Source organism: Eulemur rufifrons, chromosome 29 (assembly GCF_041146395.1).
Source record: "Eulemur rufifrons isolate Redbay chromosome 29, OSU_ERuf_1, whole genome shotgun sequence".
NCBI lineage: Eukaryota > Metazoa > Chordata > Mammalia > Primates > Lemuridae > Eulemur > Eulemur rufifrons.
In genome coordinates this window covers 53,716,724-53,739,009 of record NC_091011.1, presented here as the reverse complement: position 1 = coordinate 53,739,009, position 22,286 = coordinate 53,716,724, and the positions used below count along the sequence as shown (strand labels likewise).

General features: G+C 35.5%; 1 pseudogene; it reads left to right on the top strand.

The window, feature by feature from the left end:
* Positions 1-19,957: 19,957 nt before the first annotated feature.
* Positions 19,958-21,125, top strand: LOC138376985 (UV excision repair protein RAD23 homolog B pseudogene; annotated as a pseudogene).
* The last annotated feature ends 1,161 nt before the right edge of the window (positions 21,126-22,286 follow it).

Here is a 22,286-nt window from a genome sequence, read left to right as displayed (position 1 = left end):
TGATGAATGAATCTTGGAAAAAAAAATGCATGGATGATGTAATCATTTGTAAGTTATTATAGCTAGAGGTCAAAGATATGGAAGATGAGATTTGGAATGAATGCTATCTATCAGGATAAACCATATATTTTTATGGTATTTAAGACCAACTTCTCCTGTCTTCTATATTAGCATTATCTTAGCATTGTTGAAATCTAAGTGAATGCCATTCCCAAGGGTTTTTCTCTTTAAGACTGGTTTTCTTCCAACATTCTCAATTGATACCAGTCTTCAGAAAACATTAATAATATAAGTAATTTTTAGGTTATAAAGTGCATTCATAGATATTGTTGCTCCACTTGGACCTCTCAAAAACCTAGTGAAATATACAGGCAAAGCACCATTACTATCCCAATATTCAAACTGAGGAAACCATGGCACAGACAGTTACCATTATTGTAAGTGGGAGGAATAGAGATGGAATAGGGGCCTCTGACTTCAATCGTGAGCTCTCTGAACTATGACAAATCTGCATTTAATTGGTTATAACACCCAAATACAGATACACTAATTAACACTTTCTATCACACATTCTATATGTATGGATATATATTCAATGCTTAAATCTACATTTATAATGTCAACGTATTTTAGAAATGATCTTCTGCCATATCCATGCCTTTCTTTGACAATCTCTTCACCAACCATTCTAGGAGAACATTTTCTGCTTAAGCAGCCATTCTTCTTGGCTTCTGTAGTTGCACCCTTCCTCATTGGAACTTTGAACACCTACCCCATCTGCCAAGCTCCCTTGATTAAATTTCTGGGGCTTTCCATGTACACTGGTATTTCTTCTTTGACATGGGTCATTGCTTATTTGTTTTTTCTTCTTTGAGCTCCATTATCAAGAAAGTTATTTTTGCCTTCTCTGTAACCTCATTAATGCAGGATGGTGAAAGATAAGGAGAGAACAGATATCAACACAGGGAAGTGGCTGAATCCACCAGGACTCTTCTCCCCTCATTCTCTCTTTCCTTGATTTCTGTCATAAGGATCGTAGTCATTTTTCAAGGAAAACTTTGAGGCAGGATATTATAATTTTTTATTAATCACACCAATGTCACCCTTATTGAGTTGGGATAAGGTTAGCTATAATGCATAACTATTCATGAACTTATAAATATTTGTCTGATATAGTCAATCTCAACTCAAATCTTGACTAAAAGTTCTTACAGAACAGGACAGCAGCTCGCCATTTTGATCTTTGCCACATTTTTGTTAACCCAATTTATTTTGTAACTAAAAAACACATTGAAAGATTTTTGTATTGACTCAACTAGAGTAATCATCTCATCATTTTATCTCCTAGGCTTGCCCTAGGCTAGAATATATTCTTCATATTGAGGTAGAGTAGGATATTCTGTTAGAAGAGGGAGGAATTCAATATAATCCCACTGGGGTGGAAGGCAGTGGGAAATCAGCTAGAAAGTGTTCCATATCTCATACTGCCTTTCTACTTTGTCTCCCTCACTCTCTGCCTTTAATCTTAAACTCTGTTCAAGAATATATCATTTCCAGAAACAGTGGAGAATGGAAGGGAGAGAAAAAGCGCAATTCTCTGGACATTTCTTTCTGAACATATTTTTTATATAATTTAACTCAAAGCTTTGTATTTGACACTTACACATTTTCTTCTCCTCTTCTGGAAGAGACACTAGGCTTATATTCTCAAATGCCATCTTAAAAGCAGAGGATATAAGAGAAATGCTTGCCTTTCTCCCATACAGCACAGACCACTGCTATGAAAAGAATCCCTGTGTTAAGCTAGTAGGCCACCTCCAGGGAGCCTGCTGGATTTCCCTGGGGGCAGTCAGGCAGCAGTGCAGAGGGGCTATATAATGCATACCCAGTATCTCTTATTTTGATCATCTTAATTCACCTACTATGGAAAATCTACCATTAATGACATCATCAGGACAGAAAATGATTAGTCTGTAGTATCTTATCCACAGTTTTTTGAATCCAACATGTCCACTGAATTCCACAGTGTAGAGAGGTAAATAGAATGTTCTATTTATATTGTATCGGTGGGATTAAATATTCCTGCTCTGACAATATATGTGCTTTTCTTTTTACTGAGGCACTTGTGGTATAATAGGCATTTGCTGCTTCAGGTTATATGTCTGGTGTGATCTCTTAGCTGATTCTGCTAATAAATTGACAAGTAAGAACATTCTATTTTCCAGTAACTCCCCCTATACCTTCCTTTGTATAAAAACATAATATTGTGCACTTTCATCTAGTTCCATTAAATCAAAAGGTTAAGAAAAGCCAAAGGGAAATCTTGTGGGAGTTTTCAGTCTAGTGTACACATAGACACTAGCAGTTCTACTCCAACACCACATGATACGCTCATAAAATCAGTTACAAGTATTTCTTTGATTAAGAGGGACAGTGAAGATGAGCTTGATAACAGTATTATGCATAGCATTTACTTGTATCAGAGAGTTTTGGTACTCACTGACCAAATTATAAGGTCTATTATGAAATATTAAAATGGGACATCTTAGAAAACATACTGATATCGAGTTATGAAAAAATAAGTACCCCAATGATAAGGTTTCAAAGGTTAATACTAGGCATAACAGTATTATAGCTTGCCAAAACTGGCAGTTTACCCACTTGTCTACATAAGACAAAGAATCAATTTATAATAAGGTTTTTTTGGCAGCCTTCCTTGTCAATATTCCATCATATCAAATTTTTACATCTTGATATACTTGACCATAACCTCTTAGAAATAGGCATTTTGATTCATACCATGATACATCTTCCCAAGTCAAAAGATTTGTGCTAATTCTGGGTACTATATTTTGAATATAAATTTAGTGTCAATGTGTTTCTTAAATTTGTATAATCTGCTAGATAGTGTTATAGGAAATATATTTAAACTCTGGAAATATCCATCATTTTAAATATTCTAAAAATGAGAAATTTCTACAAGCAACATTTACTTATGATGTCCAATGAAAAGACAAAAAGGCCAAACATGTCATATAAAATTGAGGTCTCCCTTTTTTCTTCTCCTGATAAATATTCTATTTATATTTAGAAAATACAAGCTTCAGTTCTTTCTACAGTGGGGGACAATTTAAAAGCTTACACAGTTGAAAAATGGTTCTTATGTAATCATCAGTATTGCATCTGTTACCTGTCTCAATGGTGGGTGATAATGAATACTTCTTTGCTGATAATGTATTCCAAATTTCCTTTAAGTCAGCAAAGTCACTTTCTCGGAGCATGGGTTTTGTTTATTGTTTGTTTGCTTACAAGAGCAATCACCAAACCTATTCATCACTGGCTTTTACCGGTCCTGATGCAAAACCTACCTTTTGATCACTTATTTATGAAGATGATGTTGCTTTACAAGACATAATTGTAGAATGAAATATTTAAACGTTCTCTGATAGATCTTCAGTAAAGCAATATGAATTTACATTAAAAAGAATAGATGTTAATCAATACTAATAATCAATATAAGTCAGTTTACAAGGATTGTCAATAAACTCTCTATTCTGCTTTGCCACATAGAAAAAAGAATTCTAATAATCAATTCAACTAGAAAGCTAATTTATATTAGTTGTTAATCATGCTGATGACTTCGTCATCATGGGTAGGGCATCATTTTTCACGTTAGGAATTTTCTTTTCTCTTCTTCTCATCCTCATTATGGAAACAAATAAAAAACAAAAAACAAATTGCACCCTTATTTCTAAAGCCCTTCTCCAACATCTTTGCTTCCCATAATGCATAAAATGATATTTAAATAGCTACTGCTAACTTGGTGCATTCAGCCTCTCAAGGCTGTTTACAACCTGCTTCCTACCTTCCTCTGTTCCCTTTGCTAGTGAGTGAACTTCTCATTAATAAAACCTAATATTTACAAGACAAAAATAACATCCTTAAGTTGGCATGTGATTTTGCCCTATTTTCAGATGAGATAAGTATTACATATTAATTAGAGGTACTTAGAATCTTAGGTCAGTTTTGCAATAAAATTTTTCAGGTGCATTTTAAGGGTATTTGAAGACCATAAACCCACGTTAAATGACTTTTTTTTTTTTCATTTTTTTTTAAACAAAAGGATTTGGAAAGGTAACCTACCTTTATGTGACAGGCGTAACCGGGGGTGGGGGGTATCAGCTGTGTGACCTCCTGTCCAAAGCTCCAGTAAGTAACCCCACAGGAGCAAGGTGATAATATGCCCAGCGGATGCCATGCTGCCGCGCTCAACGTGCAAGCCCTCTCCGCTCCTCACTTTAAGGAGGGTTTGAGTTTTACTTAGGACTTCCCTCCAGGGGCAGCGTGCGAGAGGCTTTGTCAGAAATCGAACGCGTTGTCATCAGAAAGCACAGTTCCAAAGTGCCATTTGTCAGGCTGTATTTGGATATGTAAAACCTTTCTTTCCTCAGGACAGTTGTTTATAAGCCAGGAGCAAGAGGACATTCCAAAGAGTGCGTCTTCAGAGCCATGTCCTGTCTAGAGCTCTCTTCAGCAACTAAGCCGGTAGATTCAGAAAGAAGCTGTTATTTTTTAGTCACTTAGGCGAGCAGTTCATTCAGAAAAAAAGAAAAAAAAAAATACGGAGCACACGCACTGCTGCCTTCTCCGTGGAGCTCCTCTCCTCTGGCTCGCTGAAGCCTCTCAGAAGTAGCCTCTTGCACTGACTTGCCAAACTGCTAGTTTAATTCACCTTTTACCTTGCTAATTAAAAACAAGAAGTGCCATTCCCTCTAGGAGTTGCAGAATCCACCCAGCAGGGATGCCGTCTGTCAGTGCGCTGTGTTTACAGGAAAGTTCAGGCAGGGTTGAGCAGCCTACTTGCTGTTTCTAGGAAGTATTTCTGGTCCACGTGCCCTGCTCCCAGCCTCCCTCCCAGTTATAATCAGCCCCACGTTACTCAGCAGAGGAGAGAGTCCGCCTTTTGATGGAGGAGAGGGGTGAATCAGGAGGGGCATGATATAGAACAGCTTGATTATTTAAGAATATGTAACAGACAAGGATGTGGTGTCAGGGCTTTTAAATGCTCACTCACCAGGATTAATCCTTGAATAGATGATGCGATTTCATTTTTTTAAATAATCTATGTGTAGCCATCCAATACCCAAATTGATTTTCCCACTGTTTCCATATAGGTTTCTATTTTTTTTTTTCGCACCACAATTAAGGCTTTTTGTATTGCTTATATGTTAGAAATGTTATTTTTAACTCTTTTAAAGAAAGTGTGTGTCAAGAGCCTGAAAAACAAATGTCATCTGTGATTATTTCATAGACTTGTTGGAACTAACAAATTATTTGCTTAGGCAAATTCTTCAAACAGAATTAAAAGCAAATCTTTTTTCCTAAAGCAAGTCATAAATTTCACTTCAAATTTAAGAATAATTAAATGTTAAAGTAATTTCCTCTTAGTTAAGGTAACCATGGTAAAGTTGAAATTCACTACCCAAGGGATCCCTGGAAAGCAGGTATTAGAACACTCAGGATGTGAAATACCTCAGGCTTCAACTGCTATGCACTTTCAAAGTTTATTTTCCAAGACACTATGTTTGTGTAAATAAGCTTAACACAATAGGTCAACTTTACAATCTACTTTCAATCAATCTCAAAAACTAAGCCAAACACTTTGGAGCTGTTGGCATGGAAATGAATGGTATTATTTTAAGATACCAATAAACTTGAATAGATATTTAATTTGATAGTGGAGAGTTAAATGGTAAATAAATGATCTCAACTATGATAACTTTTTCTTATTCTGTATTTTAAATGATAGTGAATGGCTAAGGACACTTTTTGAGAACTATGTTTTTAAAATCATGTAATTATAACAAAAAGATAACATGGGTCACCCTGAGATTTTGCATTATATATAAGCAAATGTACAATCAGGCATTTTTTAAAGCATGATATGTTCTTATACAAGCAGAATATATTTAGGAAAATGTATTTAGCAAAATGTAAATGTCACTGGATATTATAAATAATTAGATTTCCAAGGTCTACAAAAGATAACAAACTCTAAACATTATTTAACAGTAAAGCAACATGAAGTATTTAGAGACTTTTAACCTGGGGTGGTCTCTGTAACCACTTGCATATTTTAAAAGCCAGTCTGATGAGCTACAGACCTAAAGGTTGCTCTAAATACTATAAATACTCTAAATAATATAGTGTACCTTTGAAATCCTCTTCCAGACATGAAATAAACTACAAAATAGATAACAGCTTTTATATGCATTATTTAATAGTAAAATTCTGGGAAAAGTCAATGTGGTGCCTATAACTTTTATTACAAATACATGGCTACTGTCATACAACTGAAATTCTACTTAAGATTGCATATTGCCTGTCCTAACTTATTATGGAATTGAGACAATGTAAGACATTTCAACCATTTCATTAGCACAAAAAATACACACCACTAACTGTCAATGGGAGAATAAATGTTATGAATGCCAAGATTTGTCTTCAGTTTTATACATCATCCTTCAGATTCAGTTAGGGCAATTTTGAAGTACATGCCAAAATAATGGGTTCTTTGAGTTTCTCAAAATGTGCTTTGGTTTATTTGTTAGTCATCAATGTCATTACTTACTTCCTTTAATTACTCTTTATGTCCTTCTATCTTTCTCTTTATCCTATAGAAAACATATAGATGATACCAAAAAGTGACTATTAAGAAAACTAAACATCCAGAACTATCCATAGCCTCAGGTTCCCCGTTTAGCTTTAGCCATGAGCATTGGAGTAAAGAGACTTTGGAACCGATTAGTCATTCACATCATAAAATAAAATAAGAAGAATCCTCAGGAGTAGGGTCACCATATAATTTGTCAACCAAACAAGGATTTTTTTGAGAGTAAAAGAGGCTACTATTACTAATTACATACAAACCAAGAATATTATGGACAAATCAGAACATCAAAATCATACTACTTGGGAGAGATTTTTGGATACCCTTAGGAAACATGGAAATGGAAAAACTAAACAAACAAACAAAAACAATCTTACCATCAACAGTAAGTGAAAAGCTTTAGTGGGCTAAAAAGCTTTGGGATTAACAACACTATCTGGTGATATTATTCTATTTGATTTATACTAGTCTGAACAATATCAGACAACATGAAAAACCAGATGAGAATAGAAATGCCCATTCTGAAGGTATTGCTTGCCATGTCAAGGGTTTTATTCACAAATCTCCCTTTGTTGCTAGTCTTACATCATTGTATGAAGAACAATCTCAATCTAGTAGTAAGGGAGAACAAAAAGAAAAAATTGAGTACTCATCAGGAGTTCCAGTTTCCCCCACGGTACATTTTGTCTCTGGTTCGCCAATTTTAACAGCAGAAGAGCGACTGGACTCCAGAGCAATTCTTCCCAGTATGTGGTCCCAGACTATCTGTTGCTGAATAACATGGGACACTTGTTAAAAGAGCAGATTCCTTTATCCCACCCCATGTTCCCAGTTTGCCTGAAATTTTACATACTAAAATTTAAATTTTACTGATGTTCCTTTAGGCCAATGTTACCCAAACATTAGGCATCTGTTTGCCACATTTACTATTTTTATTACAATGTATAATATCTACAATTAAAATGTAACTTAAATTTGCATAAAATGGAAACCATTACCCCATAGGCTTGATGTGCTACTGATATATTTCAAATATGTACTAAACCAAACAAAAAATGTCAAAGTTTATTGCTCCACTACTTAAAATTATCTTGCATACTATGGGAGACAGTACTCACCAATATCATTAATATTCTTTTCTGGGCATATGAGAGAACATACTTCGCAGACCCTTGGCAATCATGTAAAGCCATTTGACTAATTCTGGCCAAAGAAATATAAGCAGAAGTGATGTGTATCACATCTAGGCTGAAACAGTAAAATATTCCTATGAAATCCTTTTGTCTTTCTCAAGTCCTTTCTGTAGCAAAGGAGGAGAATTTACCTTGAAATGGTGGAACCACAAAATTAAAGCATCTTTGATTATTGAATCGCCACAGTGGGGACATTTGCTCTGGAAAATGATTCAGACCCACAACAGACTTTATTTGAGTAGGAACTAAACATATTATATGTTAAGCTACTTAGTTTATTTGTTACCACAGCATAACATAGCCTGTCCTGAATAAGAGGGGCTTGAGGAAACATGCTTTTGGATAAACATATAGCATCAACAAGTTATCGATATTGTATTCCTGTCACTAAAACTTAAGAAGAAGTTATTAATACAGGTGGGAAGAGATGTGGACACTTGGGAACCAAGTAAGAGGTAAAGTGATTCCCTGTGTCACTTTTACAAAGAGGTGGAGTATACTCTTAGCTTTTCCAATGGAACATTTACACAAAATGATGTCATATACATCATTTATAGGTGAACAACATGGTACTGCACCTCAAGAACATTATGAATAAGACCACTAATAAATCAAAATATCACAATAGCAATGATGATGATCCTTTTTAAAACTGAAGACAGAATTTCTCTATGGTAGTTATGACATTGCAGCTTCACTATCCAATCCCTCTTCTACTCCTGCCAGCCCTACTATCCCAGTGATCTCCAGTCTGGATCACCTCAACTGTCCCACCAATATGACCTGCTGCTGTCACCAGTGCTGCTGCTGGGTTTTACAGGCCATGACTGCTGATGCTTTTATGAGTCATTGAGTTCAGATGCCTTATATCAGAGAATTTGTAAGGGATCCAGAGTCTGGACTGACTGTTTCCCACATTCAGTGAATCAAGAAGATGAGGACAAATAGGTAACTAAATTACTCCTGATTTGTATGCTACTGAGAATAGGCCCAAAGAATGGCATCCCATCAATTATTACCATCCAGGATCCAATCCCTTCACCTGCCCGAAAGAGATTTGACTGGTGCCATTCTGATGTTGTCATGTGGATGGCTAACAACTCAATAAATTAGCTTTGTATTTTTATATTTTGATCAGCTATTCTAAAACCAAAAATAACTCATAAAATTTGAGCAAAATTGCTCTTTTATAAAGTTTTTAAATTCTTTGTTTCTGACTTATACTAGGTTTATTCTCATTTTCTTTTAGGTCTTTGATAATAAAGAAGAGCAGAAGCAGCATCTTGAGACAGGTGCTAGCTTTAATGGATTTTAATCAAAGAGCAGTGATGATTCTCACGTCCTTTTTACAGCAAAATAAATTATTATGGGTGTAATTAATTCTGAAAATCCTTCAACTTGTAGGTTCTGGGAGGTTTCCCTATACTCTTCCTTATGGGTTATAGAGAATTCCTAAAGGAAGGCAGAGCTCCGATCAGTTGCTTTAAAAAATGTAGCAGAAACGTCCATAATATACCTTATTGGTTTCTAGTCTGTTGTAATATATTTGTGAATTATTTGTGGCACCAATGGTGAATTTGTTGTAATATGTTACCAGTACTTTTAATACCTAGCACTGGACTTGAAAGTGACTCTACTTTAAAAGGAGCAAAAATAATGATTACTGTTAATTTGTTATTTTCTATATACTAGGCACCATGCAAGTCATATTCACATATAATTCAATTAAACCCAGAGAACAGCCCTATGCAATAGGTACCATTTTTATTGCTACTTCCCCATAAGGAGAATCTAGGACACAGATGGTGTGAGATACCAGTAAGTAGCACAATGGCCATGTTAAACCCAGACACAAGGGTCTATGTTCTAACCATTACATTTATCTTTTCAGAGAAAATTATTTAGGCAAGGCTTCATAATAGTTCTTCCAAATACTATACCGGCAGAAAGCTACCTTTAATAAATGTTAATAATGAACTATATATACATTTAAAATAAAAATCTTTTAAGGCAGTTGGTGATTCAGTCAACAGTCAGCTTCTGTTATTGAGCTCGCCAGACATCCCAGGTTGTGTCTGACGGCGGAGCACACTGTATGCAACTTCATGTTTATAGAGGGACCAGCTGCATAACTTTTAGTGATTTGGTTAGTTGATTAAATACTGGCCCTTGTAGACTGCTGGGTTTTGAATACAGTCTTCTTAGCTTGGCAATCAGGCACTACACTGGAGCTAAATACAGTAGGCAAAATTATTAAAGAACAAATTTCTAAGGGAACTAAGAAATTAAATATTTTAAGAAAATTTTTCAGGTAATCATAGTCATTCTTATTTCTGGAAATATATATATGTGTAAATATATATAAATATATACACACATGCAGAGACGTATATTTCTAGTTATGGTTACAAAAGAAGAAAGAAGTTTCCAAGAAAGGGTTTAAGGGTAATAAATCACTTATAATAGTTACCGATGTTTATATTATTTTGTCCAAAAGATTCCAACATTTTCAAACAATCTTCCCATTAATGTACCTAAACTAAAGATGACATTTTATACTCTGTCCACTTAAGAAATGGACTCAGTATGAGAACAATAATAAATGCCATAAACTGAAGTAAGAAGTTAACCATCCATTGGTTTCTTTAATCTTATCCTAGACTCTAAGGCCACCCATACTTTTTTTTCATCCTGGCAATAAATGATCTATTTTTTTCAAGGACAGTTTCTGAATTGTTTACTTAAAAAAAAAGGAAGGGAGGGAAGGAAGAAGAAAGATAGAAATGTAAGTGATAATTCAAGGTAATTATTTTTTAAAATTTTCTCTTCTTTATTTCAAGTCTTGAGTCCTTTTCATTTTGTCTATAATCTCCATCATTTTTTTAACTACCACAGCTAAAGCCAGACCCAAACTAGTTGGCATGGAGTGATTGATTCAGTAAATATTTATCAAGTGTGTATTATTTGCAGGTAATCTATATGGGCTTAAGAAACTTAAAGACCAAAAATTAATTTCTACATTTTAATTATTTGGAGAACTTAGTTGCTCACTTTGTCGTGAAAGAGGATAAATGGCCAATGGGTCAGCAAAAAGTGAAGGTGAACTATTATAAAAGAAAAAGAGGAAGGATTTAGACCAAACCAAACCATTTGTGGCATCAATGGTGAATTTGTTGTAACATGTTACTAGTACTTTCAATACCTAGCCCTGTATGTCAAAATGATTTATGAATTAGTCAGTTGGCAAGAAACTAAGCAAAATGGCCAAATATTTTGTTATGTTTTATAGTGTTTTCAATTGTCATATAATTGGCAAATGGATATAAAATTTTACACATCAGAAAGCTAACACCAACTCAATATTATACCTGTTTCACATTAAAATAAATAGAAACAAACACTAAAGTTGTGAAGACTATGACAGAAAATCATTGTATTCAAAATACATTATACTTTGGCTTTGAAAGTGAATTTAAAAGTTCAAAGTACTCACAATAACCAAGGAGAAAACCTGGCAGAAGTCCTATGAAGGTTCTTTCCCCCCAAGGACTTCCTTTCCTTAACACCATTCCTAGTAACCATCCATGAGGAGAGAAAATAACGCATGGAAAAGAGAATGTGATATTGAACCTATTGATGAGATCCCAAAGATAAAACAAGGAATCTTATTATTTTGTGTCACCTTTTATTCAGCTATACTATAATTTCCACAAATGATTTTGAAAAGTTATTTTTGTACATGAGCCAGACTTTACATAAGGCAGGATTTCAAGTATAGTGCCTTTTTATTTGAATCTGTCGTTTTATCATTGAGGTTATATTTGATGGACAATATGAGCAGTTATTTTGCCTTACCAGGTAGTTCTGGCTTGTTAGGTCCCAGTACATAACACTAGCACCATGTGGAGGCCAGGACTGGTACTACATGTTTTCAGTTGTCAAGGAAACTACAGTTACAAGCTATTTGTGCTCACTATTTGTTTCCTCTTACAAAATAAAGAATGTGCTTTATCAAGTGATAATACGACACTTTATGTTCTGAACATAGCCACTTTTCACAGCTTATAGAACGGATCTTGCCAGTGAAGGAGGAAAGGATTTAAGTGTTCTTTGTAGAGCATTTAAGCTTTAAAAACATTGACTTCTGTTCAGAACATACTTCTTAACAGCTTAGAATTTTTAAAAGATGACCATAAATGTGTCAGAAACACAGGTGATAAATTTTTTAAAAAATGCCTTTTGAAAATGTGTTGCTTAAAATTGGCAAACCCAGTTGAAAATTTGATAATTTGGAGGAATCTAATCAGCCCTGATCTGTGACTATTGTGTCTCATACCTAAAGCATCTCTAATATTACTATTACTGAGACTATGTTATAACTGCTACACATCCTCTTTATATAATCATGTATTCATAACAGTAAATAAGTGATCCAAAAATATGTACAAAAAAATCAGCTTCTCTAAATCCCAGCCTCATTCTACTTGCTTGCCAAAAGATAAAACAAAATAAAACAATGTCTTTCCCCAAAGATCTAAGCAGAAAGAATATTTTCAACCTAGGATTTCACTTTGTATTATCTGGGGCTAAGAAATTAGCAGGTTTCCAAGGATAAATTAGTGGATGTGCGTAGAGCTATGCCTAAAGTTAATTGCAGGAGAATTTTAATGCACTGCTTAATGATCTGAAGGTGGATTACTTATCATTGTTAAGAAAAGGTATAAAAATGGAATTTCAACAAAAATTGCACCGAATGAAATTTTAATAGCTGAGCAAGAAAAACTAATTAGTGCTTAGTGTTTGCACAATAAACTTGATAAGAGTTATGCAGGACTAAAATATAAGAAACAACATTATGTTTTACAAAATAATGGAGAAAATTAAACTAAAGATTTCCTGAATGATGTAAGTTTTATCATAAGAGTCTATTTTACCAATTATTTTCAATGAAGTATGATTTACAGCATTAAAAACATGACATTTTATCTATTCCTTTTTGATTACTTGATAAATTGTTTAAATTACTAGAATGCTATTTTTATAATTTTTAAACTACAAAATATTAACATTGACATGGATAAGAATAATTCAAATATAAATTTCCTCCACTCTAAATAAGCAGTCAAGTTAGTTAAATATTTCTCCTACAAGTTTTCATGTTTCCCACTAATCAGTATACAATTTCTTAAATTAATTTCTTTTCTACAAGATCAAATAAATTCACTCTATTGGATACTCACCCAACCACATAGAAAAATGTAATATTTTCCATCATAAAAATAAATCTTCCTCTAATCTCACTTATCTTTCAGCTAAAGACCCATATCTAGGTTCCAATTTATAGTTAAATTTCTTCAAAATATTGTCTGTATTCTGTCTTCATTTGTTCACCTTTCATTTTCTCCTGAATTTACTCTATCAGTTAGAATTTTGTTTGGCTGTAGGCAGTAGAAAACCCAAAACAACGGTGATTTAAATATGACAAATTTGACTTCTTCTTATTGTAAACACAGTCCAGCAGTTAATCCAGGGCTGGTATGGCACAGTAATTATCATTACTGACACAAGCACTTTCTATCTTGCAGTTCATCCATCCTCAATAGGTGATCTCCAGCTCACAGTCCAAGCTCCAGCTCTCATATCCTCTTTGCAGGCAGCAATAATTAGAAATTAATAAAAAAAATGTATTTCTATGGCTTGAATGTCCCTCCAAAACTCATGTTGAAGTTTAATTGCCATTGTGAGGGTATTAAGAAGTGAGACCTTTTAGAGGTGATTTCGTCCTGAGGGTTCTGCCTTCATGGAGGGACTAATGCTGTTATCTTGGGAGTGGGCTGCTGATGTTCATCCTGATTTCCTCTCTCTGTCTCACACACACACTTTCTCACCATATGATGCCTTCCCCCATGTTATGAGGCAGCAAAAAGGCCCTCATCAGATGTGGCTTCTCAACCTTGGATTTTCCTACCTCTAGAGCCATGAGCCAAATAAGCTATTATTAATAAATTACCAAGACTGTGATATTCTATTACCGCGGCAGAAAACAGACTAAGACAAGTGTTCCCTCTGCTTTTAAGGACACTTCCTAGAAGGCTTCATGTTCCTGACCTCTAAATTTTTTAGTGCCACAGGATTTAGACCTAAGACCACATCTATTCTGCATCTATACTCACCCAGGATAGTGGCTATGCAATGTATTGACTTGGCTAAACTGAACTATCTTTCCCAGAATTCTCTTTCTAGTCTGTTTTCAGTTAGATTGAGTCAAAAGGGAGATTCTTAGGAAATGTGGAGGGTGGGAAAGAAACTGTAGTCATTTTGTAACACACACAGGGTTGCTTGTTTGTTGGTTTCAGCTGCAGCTTCCAGGCCCACAACTGCTCCACCTTCAAAGGAACCTCCTTCAGCTTCCCTGTCTGCCAGGTAAGGTGTGTGTCTTTAACTCCATGACTAAGGGCTCCAGCTTCTGCAGGACACTCACCTCACTGAGGTTAGAGGCAACAAGAGCTGACACTGATCTTAGTCTTTCCTCACTGAGTTCTGTTCATTGGTTATGCTTGTGGGTTTCAGATTGTTTTTTCTCTCTTTGATTTCACATCCTTCTTCTCTTGACTACCCACCCAGTGCGTTGCAAATTGCATTATTAGGCATGAAGACAACAGCCTTACAGAGACTTATTAACCAGTTTCCACATATGTATAAGATGAAATCCATGTAACAAATCCATATTTATCTTCTAGAGGTATTGCCTCTTCGATTGAACCCTGATACACCCTCTAGTAATCTCATCCAAGACCATGGCTTTTCATAATATCTAAGAGCTGAAGGTCCCAAACGCACATCAATAAACTTAACCACTCAACCCCTCCACTAAATTCCAGATTATTATATCCAATTGCCTTCTAGACATCTCCATGGGGATGTTTAATAATCATCTGTACCTTAACATGTTCAAAGCAGACATTTTGGTTTCTAACTTGCCCTTTACCCACTCCATCTTTAAACCTATTTTCTCCATCTCAGTTAGTGGAAATGTCTAGTTCCCTTTCCACAAATGTTCTTCTGTTCAATATCAATTAGAATAAAAGTCAAATGCTTATAATGATCTGTGAGGTCTTTCTTGATCCAGGCCTCTGCTGTTTTTTCAACCTTATCTGTCATTTTCCATCTCCCTTAGCCCACTCATGCCACAGTTACTTCCTTTTTGGTCTTCAACCTGGCTAAGCATACTCCTACTTCAGGGCCTCTATTAGAAGTTAAAAAAGTTAAGAAGATATAAATAATAAAAAATTACTGACTATATTTAATTATAATTTATAATTTTAAACACTAATTTCTTATATTTCAACTATCTACAAATATCTATAGTAGTATTTTTACCTGGAAAAAAAATTTTCAAACCAATATTTAGAGTAAAAGGGCATGTTTTGAATCCTGTCTTGATACCATGTAGTTGAGTGGTGCCCTTGCTCAAAACATTTAACTTTTTCTGAGCATTCTTTTCTAGTATCCGTAAGATGCCTATAATAAATAAGCTTAAGTAGAATAAATATTTTGAAATTCATATGATTATATTTAAAGCTTCATATATAAATATTTCTATATTTTTTCCAAATTGTTTTCATGTTAACATTAGCATATTAAAATATTTTTTTTTTTTTTTTTTTTTTTTTTTGTTGAGACAGAGTCTCACTTTGTTGCCCAGGCTAGAGTGAGTGCCGTGGCGTCAGCTTAGCTCACAGCAACCTCAGACTCCTCGGCTTAAGCGATCCTACTGCCTCAGCCTCCCGAGTAGCTGGGACTACAGGCATGCGCCACTATGCCCGGCTAATTTTTTCTATATAGATTTTTAGTTGTCCATATAATGTCTTTCTATTTTTAGTAGAGACGGGGTCTCGCTCAGGCTGGTCTCGAACTCCTGACCTTGAGCGATCCACCCGCCTCGGCCTCCCAGAGTGCTAGGATTACAGGCGTGAGCCACCGCGCCCAGCCTTAAAATATTTAAATAAATTTTCCTATTACAATTTTTAGGGTATGAAAAGATCTGAATAAAGGTATATAAGTATCTATTTTTTTTTAATTTCTACCATCTGAACAATGAATTAATTTTTTTTTTATCTTAAGAACTTACTCTTATCCAGTAATTTTGAAACTAACATCATAAAAAGCAAAATTGATTTTTCAGGATTTAAATAATTTAGCTCTAGTATTATTCCTAATGGTTCATATTTTCAGAGGCATTGCCATAGATATAGAATGTCTCCTGCGTACTGTTGATGAGATGTAGGTACCAGGCAACCCAACACCACTCCATTCTCATTAATGAAATGAAGGACCTTTGCAGAAAGACAATATACCCTCTAAGAATAAAAGAAAGCTAATATCTCACAATCAATATCAGAATAGCCTTAACACATTCTCAACATGGCCAAAACATAAAGCAGTGTAAAATGCTTTTGTAAACTGCTGAAGAATTCAATCTGCAGAGAATATTTTTATAAGATCTGTTATCTTAAAATTTTTTTTAAGATCTGTTTCTTTATAAAAAAGATTTTTAAAAAATATGCATTACTTACATGTTGGGAAAATGATATTTATTCTGGCTAAATTTATATTATTTGATAGGTGACATTATCATTAAAAACCTGGGCATTTACTCATCACAATGAGTAAGTTTTATTATTGTTAGAAATTAATGAAGACAAAATTTGGAGACGATGAATATTTTCACGATCTTGATAATGATGATTTCATAAATGTACACATGTGCCAATATGTATCAAATTATACTTTAAATATGCATATTTTATTGTATGTCAATTATACCTCAATAAAGCAGTTAAAATTAATAATCATGATATTAATATAAATTTTTTAATTAAATCTTTTGGTATTATAATACTCAAAATGATCCAATATAGAGAAATCTTGAAAAGAAAATCTTGTTAAATCATCATATCCTATTCCAAATATAAATATCATGATCATTTAAAACTATATAGGTTGAGTATCCCTAATCCAAAAATCCAAAATCTGAAACTTTTTGAGCACCGACACGATGCTTAAAGGAAATGCTCATTGGAGCATTTTGGATCTCAGATTTTCAGATTAGGGATGCCAAAATGGTAAATCCAAAGTAAATATTCTAAAATCTGAAATTCAAAACACTTCTGGTCCCAAGTATTATAGATAAGGGATATTTAACCTATATTTAGCATTAATACACACTCCTGATATGACCACAATTTTATGTAAAATATAAGCTTTTTTTTCCTTTTAGAAGTCACCAGGACCTTGTTGTTTTTCTTTTTTGTTTTTGTTTTTTTTTTTGAGAATAAAGCCTCAAAGTTCATCTCTTCTTCCTTCCAATGGGACACTGTGGGTTTCCTACCATTCTGATCTAGAGTAGCTGGAACAGCAATCACAAGGCTGCATCATGTTCAGTAACCATCTTTCTTGAAAGCAATTACTCATACTCCATTAAAAGGACTCTGCTATTTTGGATCTTCCACCTTTTAAACTGAATACTCTCTTCCCATTGATGCTGCCTAGAACCCCCTAATTACCTCCAATCTTTTACCAAAGACTTCAGCACTTGTGTCACTCTAAGTGATTTCAATATTCAAATTATTGACTAATCTAACAACACTTTCAATTCTTTGACCTTCTAATCATTTCTCCCTAAAACCTTAAATTCGAATCTCATGGTCACAACCTAGACATCATTATCACAAAATTGCTCTATTTTCAAAAGCATTAATTCTGTAACCACCTTCTGAGCAAAAACTCAGGGGCCAGATAGTAAATATTATAGGTTTTCCACCCCATTGCATCTCCATCGCAACTAATCAAGTCTGCCATTATGGTACAAAACCAGCAAAGACAATGAGCAAGCAAATTGGCATTTGTTAAGAATATATAAACCTTTATGGACACTGAAGCTTGAATGTTGTATAATTTTTACATGTATCAAAATATATGTCTGATTTTTTTCAACCATTTAGAAATGTCAGTGTACCCCGGTAATATGCTAAAATAAAAAAAAATAGAAATGTCAAATACTTTTTTGCCTGTGGCTTGTCCAAATGCAGGGCCAGATTTGGCCTGTAGGCTATAGTTTCAACCTGTGTTACATCTCATCAGGACCTTTAGTTTACTTGCCTTTTGACTTTCTTCTAATCCATCAGCCTTTCTTCCTTTTAATTCCTCCTTATCCTGCTTAGATTCTTAGATTCCCCTGTTTCATTAATGCTATTGCCAATACCCTAACCCTGATTACCTGCTTTCTCTGTTTATACTCACAGTAGTGAGACACTGACTCAAAAAGTCATGGCAGGGAGGATGGATGTATACTACAGGTATAAACACTAACTCACTTGGGCCCTCTTCACTGTCCAGAAAATTTAGGGAGTTTTGCTGTTAAACTCATGGCCCCACTTTTCTCGGTACTTTCTTCTAAAACTTGTCTTTTCAAATGTGTAATCTAACCCTCCCCAAAATTTTTCCTAAGTCATAGCAGATAAACTGATACCTATTTCATAGAAAAAAAAAAAAAAACTAGAAACTTATTGCATGTACTCTTTTCTTTCCTGCACAAATTGTTGTCAGTTAAATTAGATGTGGTATCCCTCCTTCACCCCATCAGTATTTCTAGCTGTAGGTTGGACTCTTTTTCCTTCCACGTCTTAGGAAGTTTACATTTTCAATTGTTTCTTCTCTTTCTTTCAGTTGCTCTTCTGAAATAAATGCATAAATGTACTCAAGTCTTCATATTTAAAAAAATATTTAAAAGAAAACCCTGTTCCTTCTATTATTTCCTCAACATTCTCTTCCTTAAAGTCCATTTTACTTTCTTTTTTCTATTCTTCAACTTTCTTTTCAAATTGTTAGTGTCGAGCCACTACTCCCATCACATCAACAAATAGGTGAGTAATGGCCTCACCTCCATGTCACAAATCAATGCTCATTTTTCAAAAATCAAATTTTTAAAAACCCAAACAAACAAAACTGAGAAATCAATAGCCCATAACTTTCATATCAAGATTTATGACATGGTCTATAACCATTTCCCTCTGTCCATTTAGAGGCCTACTCTTCTCATTCACCTATTTTACAAACATTTAATTCTCAATAGCTTGCTTTGAACATCTATTTTTTTTTAAATCATTATCAATATTCTTTGCATGCCAAGCTTAGAAATACTGAACACACGAACCATGGTTTTCTAGATATATTAATTATTACTGGGGAACAACATTACCACAAACTCAGGGACTTAAAACAACACATTTATTATCTTAGTTTCTGTGGGAGGAGTCAGGCATGGCTTCTCTGGCTCCTCTGCTTAGGGCCTTGGCAAGGTGGCGATCAGTGACTGCTGGAGCTGACTTCTCATCTCAGGCTCTACTAGAGAAGGATCTGCTTCCAAGCTTACTCAAGTTTCTGGTAAATTCAGCTTCTTGGAACTGTAGGACTAAGGGCTCCAGTTTCTTACAGCCTGTTACTTGCAGGCTGCCCTCAGTCCTAGAGGTCCCCCATAGATTCTTGTCATGTGGGGTTCCCCAACATGGTCTCTGGTTTCCTCACAGTGAACAAGGGAGAGACTCCAACAAGATAAGCGTTACAATCTGATATCACATAATTATGTACACACATAGACACAAGCACATACATCACATCATTTTGCTCTAGTCTACCTGTTAGAAGTAAGTCATGTGTCCCACTGGTACTCAAGGGAAGAGGATCACACAATGGCTTGAATACTAGGAGCTGGGGATGACTGGGGTCACATTAAGAATCTGTCCACCATGTGGGGTGAGTCACAATGATGGAGACCACCATCCTATGGTGAGCTAGCAGAGTCTCTGTTTGTCTTATAGAGCTCCCTGTGCTTCCTACATACTCAGTGAGCTCACGGAGAAGGCCACAGCTGTGAAGGCAGCCACATGACCTGGAGCCGGGGCTGGGGAAGAGGCTGCTCCGAGGGGCAAATGTGATAGATGTGAGGAGCACGGGCGACCCTGGGGCTTGGCCAGGCCATCGACCCCACCCAGCAGTTGATGCTGTGAAGGCAGCGGAGGTGCCCAGTGGCACCATGAAGGTCACCCTGAAGACTCTCCAGGAGTAGACCTTCAAGGTCGACCTCGACCTTGAGATGGTGAAAGCACTGAAAGAGAAGTTTGAATCTGAAAGGAGAAGGATGATTTTTCAGTAGCAGGTCAAAAATTAATGTCTGCAGGCAAATCCTCAATGATGAGACTGCTCTCAAAGAATATAAAATTGATGAGAAAAACTTTGGGTTGGTTATGGTGACAAAACCAAAGCAGTGACAACAGCAGCCCCAGCTACAGCTCAGCAATCAAATACCACAGTTAGTTCCTCCACAGCAACAGCTGCAGCTCAGGCCCCCAACCCCCCAGCCCTGCTTTGGCTCCCACTTCCACACCAGAATCTATCCCTCCAGCATCAAAGACAGCATCTTCTGCACCTGCACATGCTAGTGCAACTAAACAAGGGAAACCTGCAGAAAAGCCAGCAGACACACCAGTGGCTACTGCCCCAGCATCAACTGACAGTACATCAAGAGATTCTTCTCTGTCAAACCTTTTTGAAGATGCAACAAGTGTACTTGTGACAGGTCAGTCCTATGACAATATGGTAGCTGAGATCAAGCCAGTGGGCCGTACACGAAAGCATGTAATTGCAGCCCTGAGAGCCGTTTTCAACACCCCCCATAGAGCAGTGAAGTATCTTTCAATGGAATCCCTAGAGGTAGAAAAAATCAGGCTGTGGTTGACCCTCCTCCAGCAGCTAGTACTGGGGTTCCTCAGTCTTCAGCAGTGGCGGTAGCCCCTGCAGCTATGACAGCAACAACTACAAGTTCTGGAGGACATCCCCGTGGATTTTTATATAATCGGCTTCAATATCAACAGATGAAACAAATTACTCATCAGAATCCTTCCCTGCTTCCAGCATTGCTATAACAGGTAGGTGGAAAGAATCCTGTTACTGCAGCAAATTAGCCAACACTAAAGCATTTTATTCAGATGTTACCTCAACTGGTTTGAGAACCTGGTGGCCAGGGAGGAGAAGGTGGAGATGGCAGTGGAGAAACTGCAGAAGCTGGATGTGGTCCTATGAACTATAGAAAGGTTAAAGGCACTAGGATTTCCTGAAGGGCTTGTGATATGAGCATATTTTGTTTATAAGAAGTAAGAAAATTTGCCCAATTTCTTCTATAGCAGAACTTCGATGAAGTTTGAAAGGGACTCTTTTGTATCTCACACTTCATACCAGTGCATCACAATAACTCTGTTCACTGGATTATCTGGAATGACTTGAGCTCATATCCACAATACATTGTATAAGGTAGTAGATTGTTGGGGGAAGGATCTAGGATGTTGGCAGGGATAAATACAGCGCAAGTCTGCTGCAATTAGCAGATGCCACTGATCCACACTGTGTTATCATATAATACAAGCAAAAAATCCATTTTTGTAGGTCTTTATTGCTTCTATAAAATAGTAGATAACTTTTCCTAGATTGCATTCTTTTTAGTGTACTAGATTCAGAACTTTAGTGTAATGCTATGCTTTATATTTCTTTGAGTTAACATTGGTTTCAGAAAGAATCCTTTGCTACCTAAAATTTACAGTCTCTGTTTCATGACAACACTGGATAATAGCTGGCGAAATTGAAAAAACAATTTGTAGCTACTATAAACAGAAATGCCAAATTGATGGTTAATTATTGCTGTTTCACATTAGGTATAAAATTACTGAATATGAGAGCCCATTCTTTCATGTTAAATACTTGAGGTGAGGGAGGGGAGAAAGGAAACCTTTTCTTAAAATGAAAATAATTGCTGTTATTTTAAAATTTCTTGAACCCTGAATGAAAGGCCTATCTATTAATAACATGATTTGAAAAGCTGTATAAGTATAGGCAGAGTTATTTTCCTGTTTACACTTTTTTTGTTTGCTTTGGGGAAAATTGGTATGTGTGTAATTACTGTTTACTTCATTTTTATATTGCAGTGAAAGATTTAAAACAACCATTGCATGTTTGCTTTTTGATATATCCCTTTGTGAAATTAGCACTTTCGGGGGACCAAGGGAAAAATGCAGCATTCACTCTCCCTCTCTTCCCTGTTTCTCAGCAAAAATACGTTTATCAGCAAGTCCTGAGTCAAACTGCTGCCTTTATGTAAAACTCACAAAATATTTATTCAGTTCAAAAGTAATGCAAATATTTCAAAACCAGAGTTTCTGATATTTTTAAATGTTTTTCTTCATTAGATGAGAATGTATTAACATTAAAGTTATTAGTACTATGTTGCTTTCAAAAAGAGAAGGTAGACTATAGCCTTTTATTGCATTGGAAAGATTTCACTTTTGAAAGGGCTGGGAGATGTGGCTAGGAAG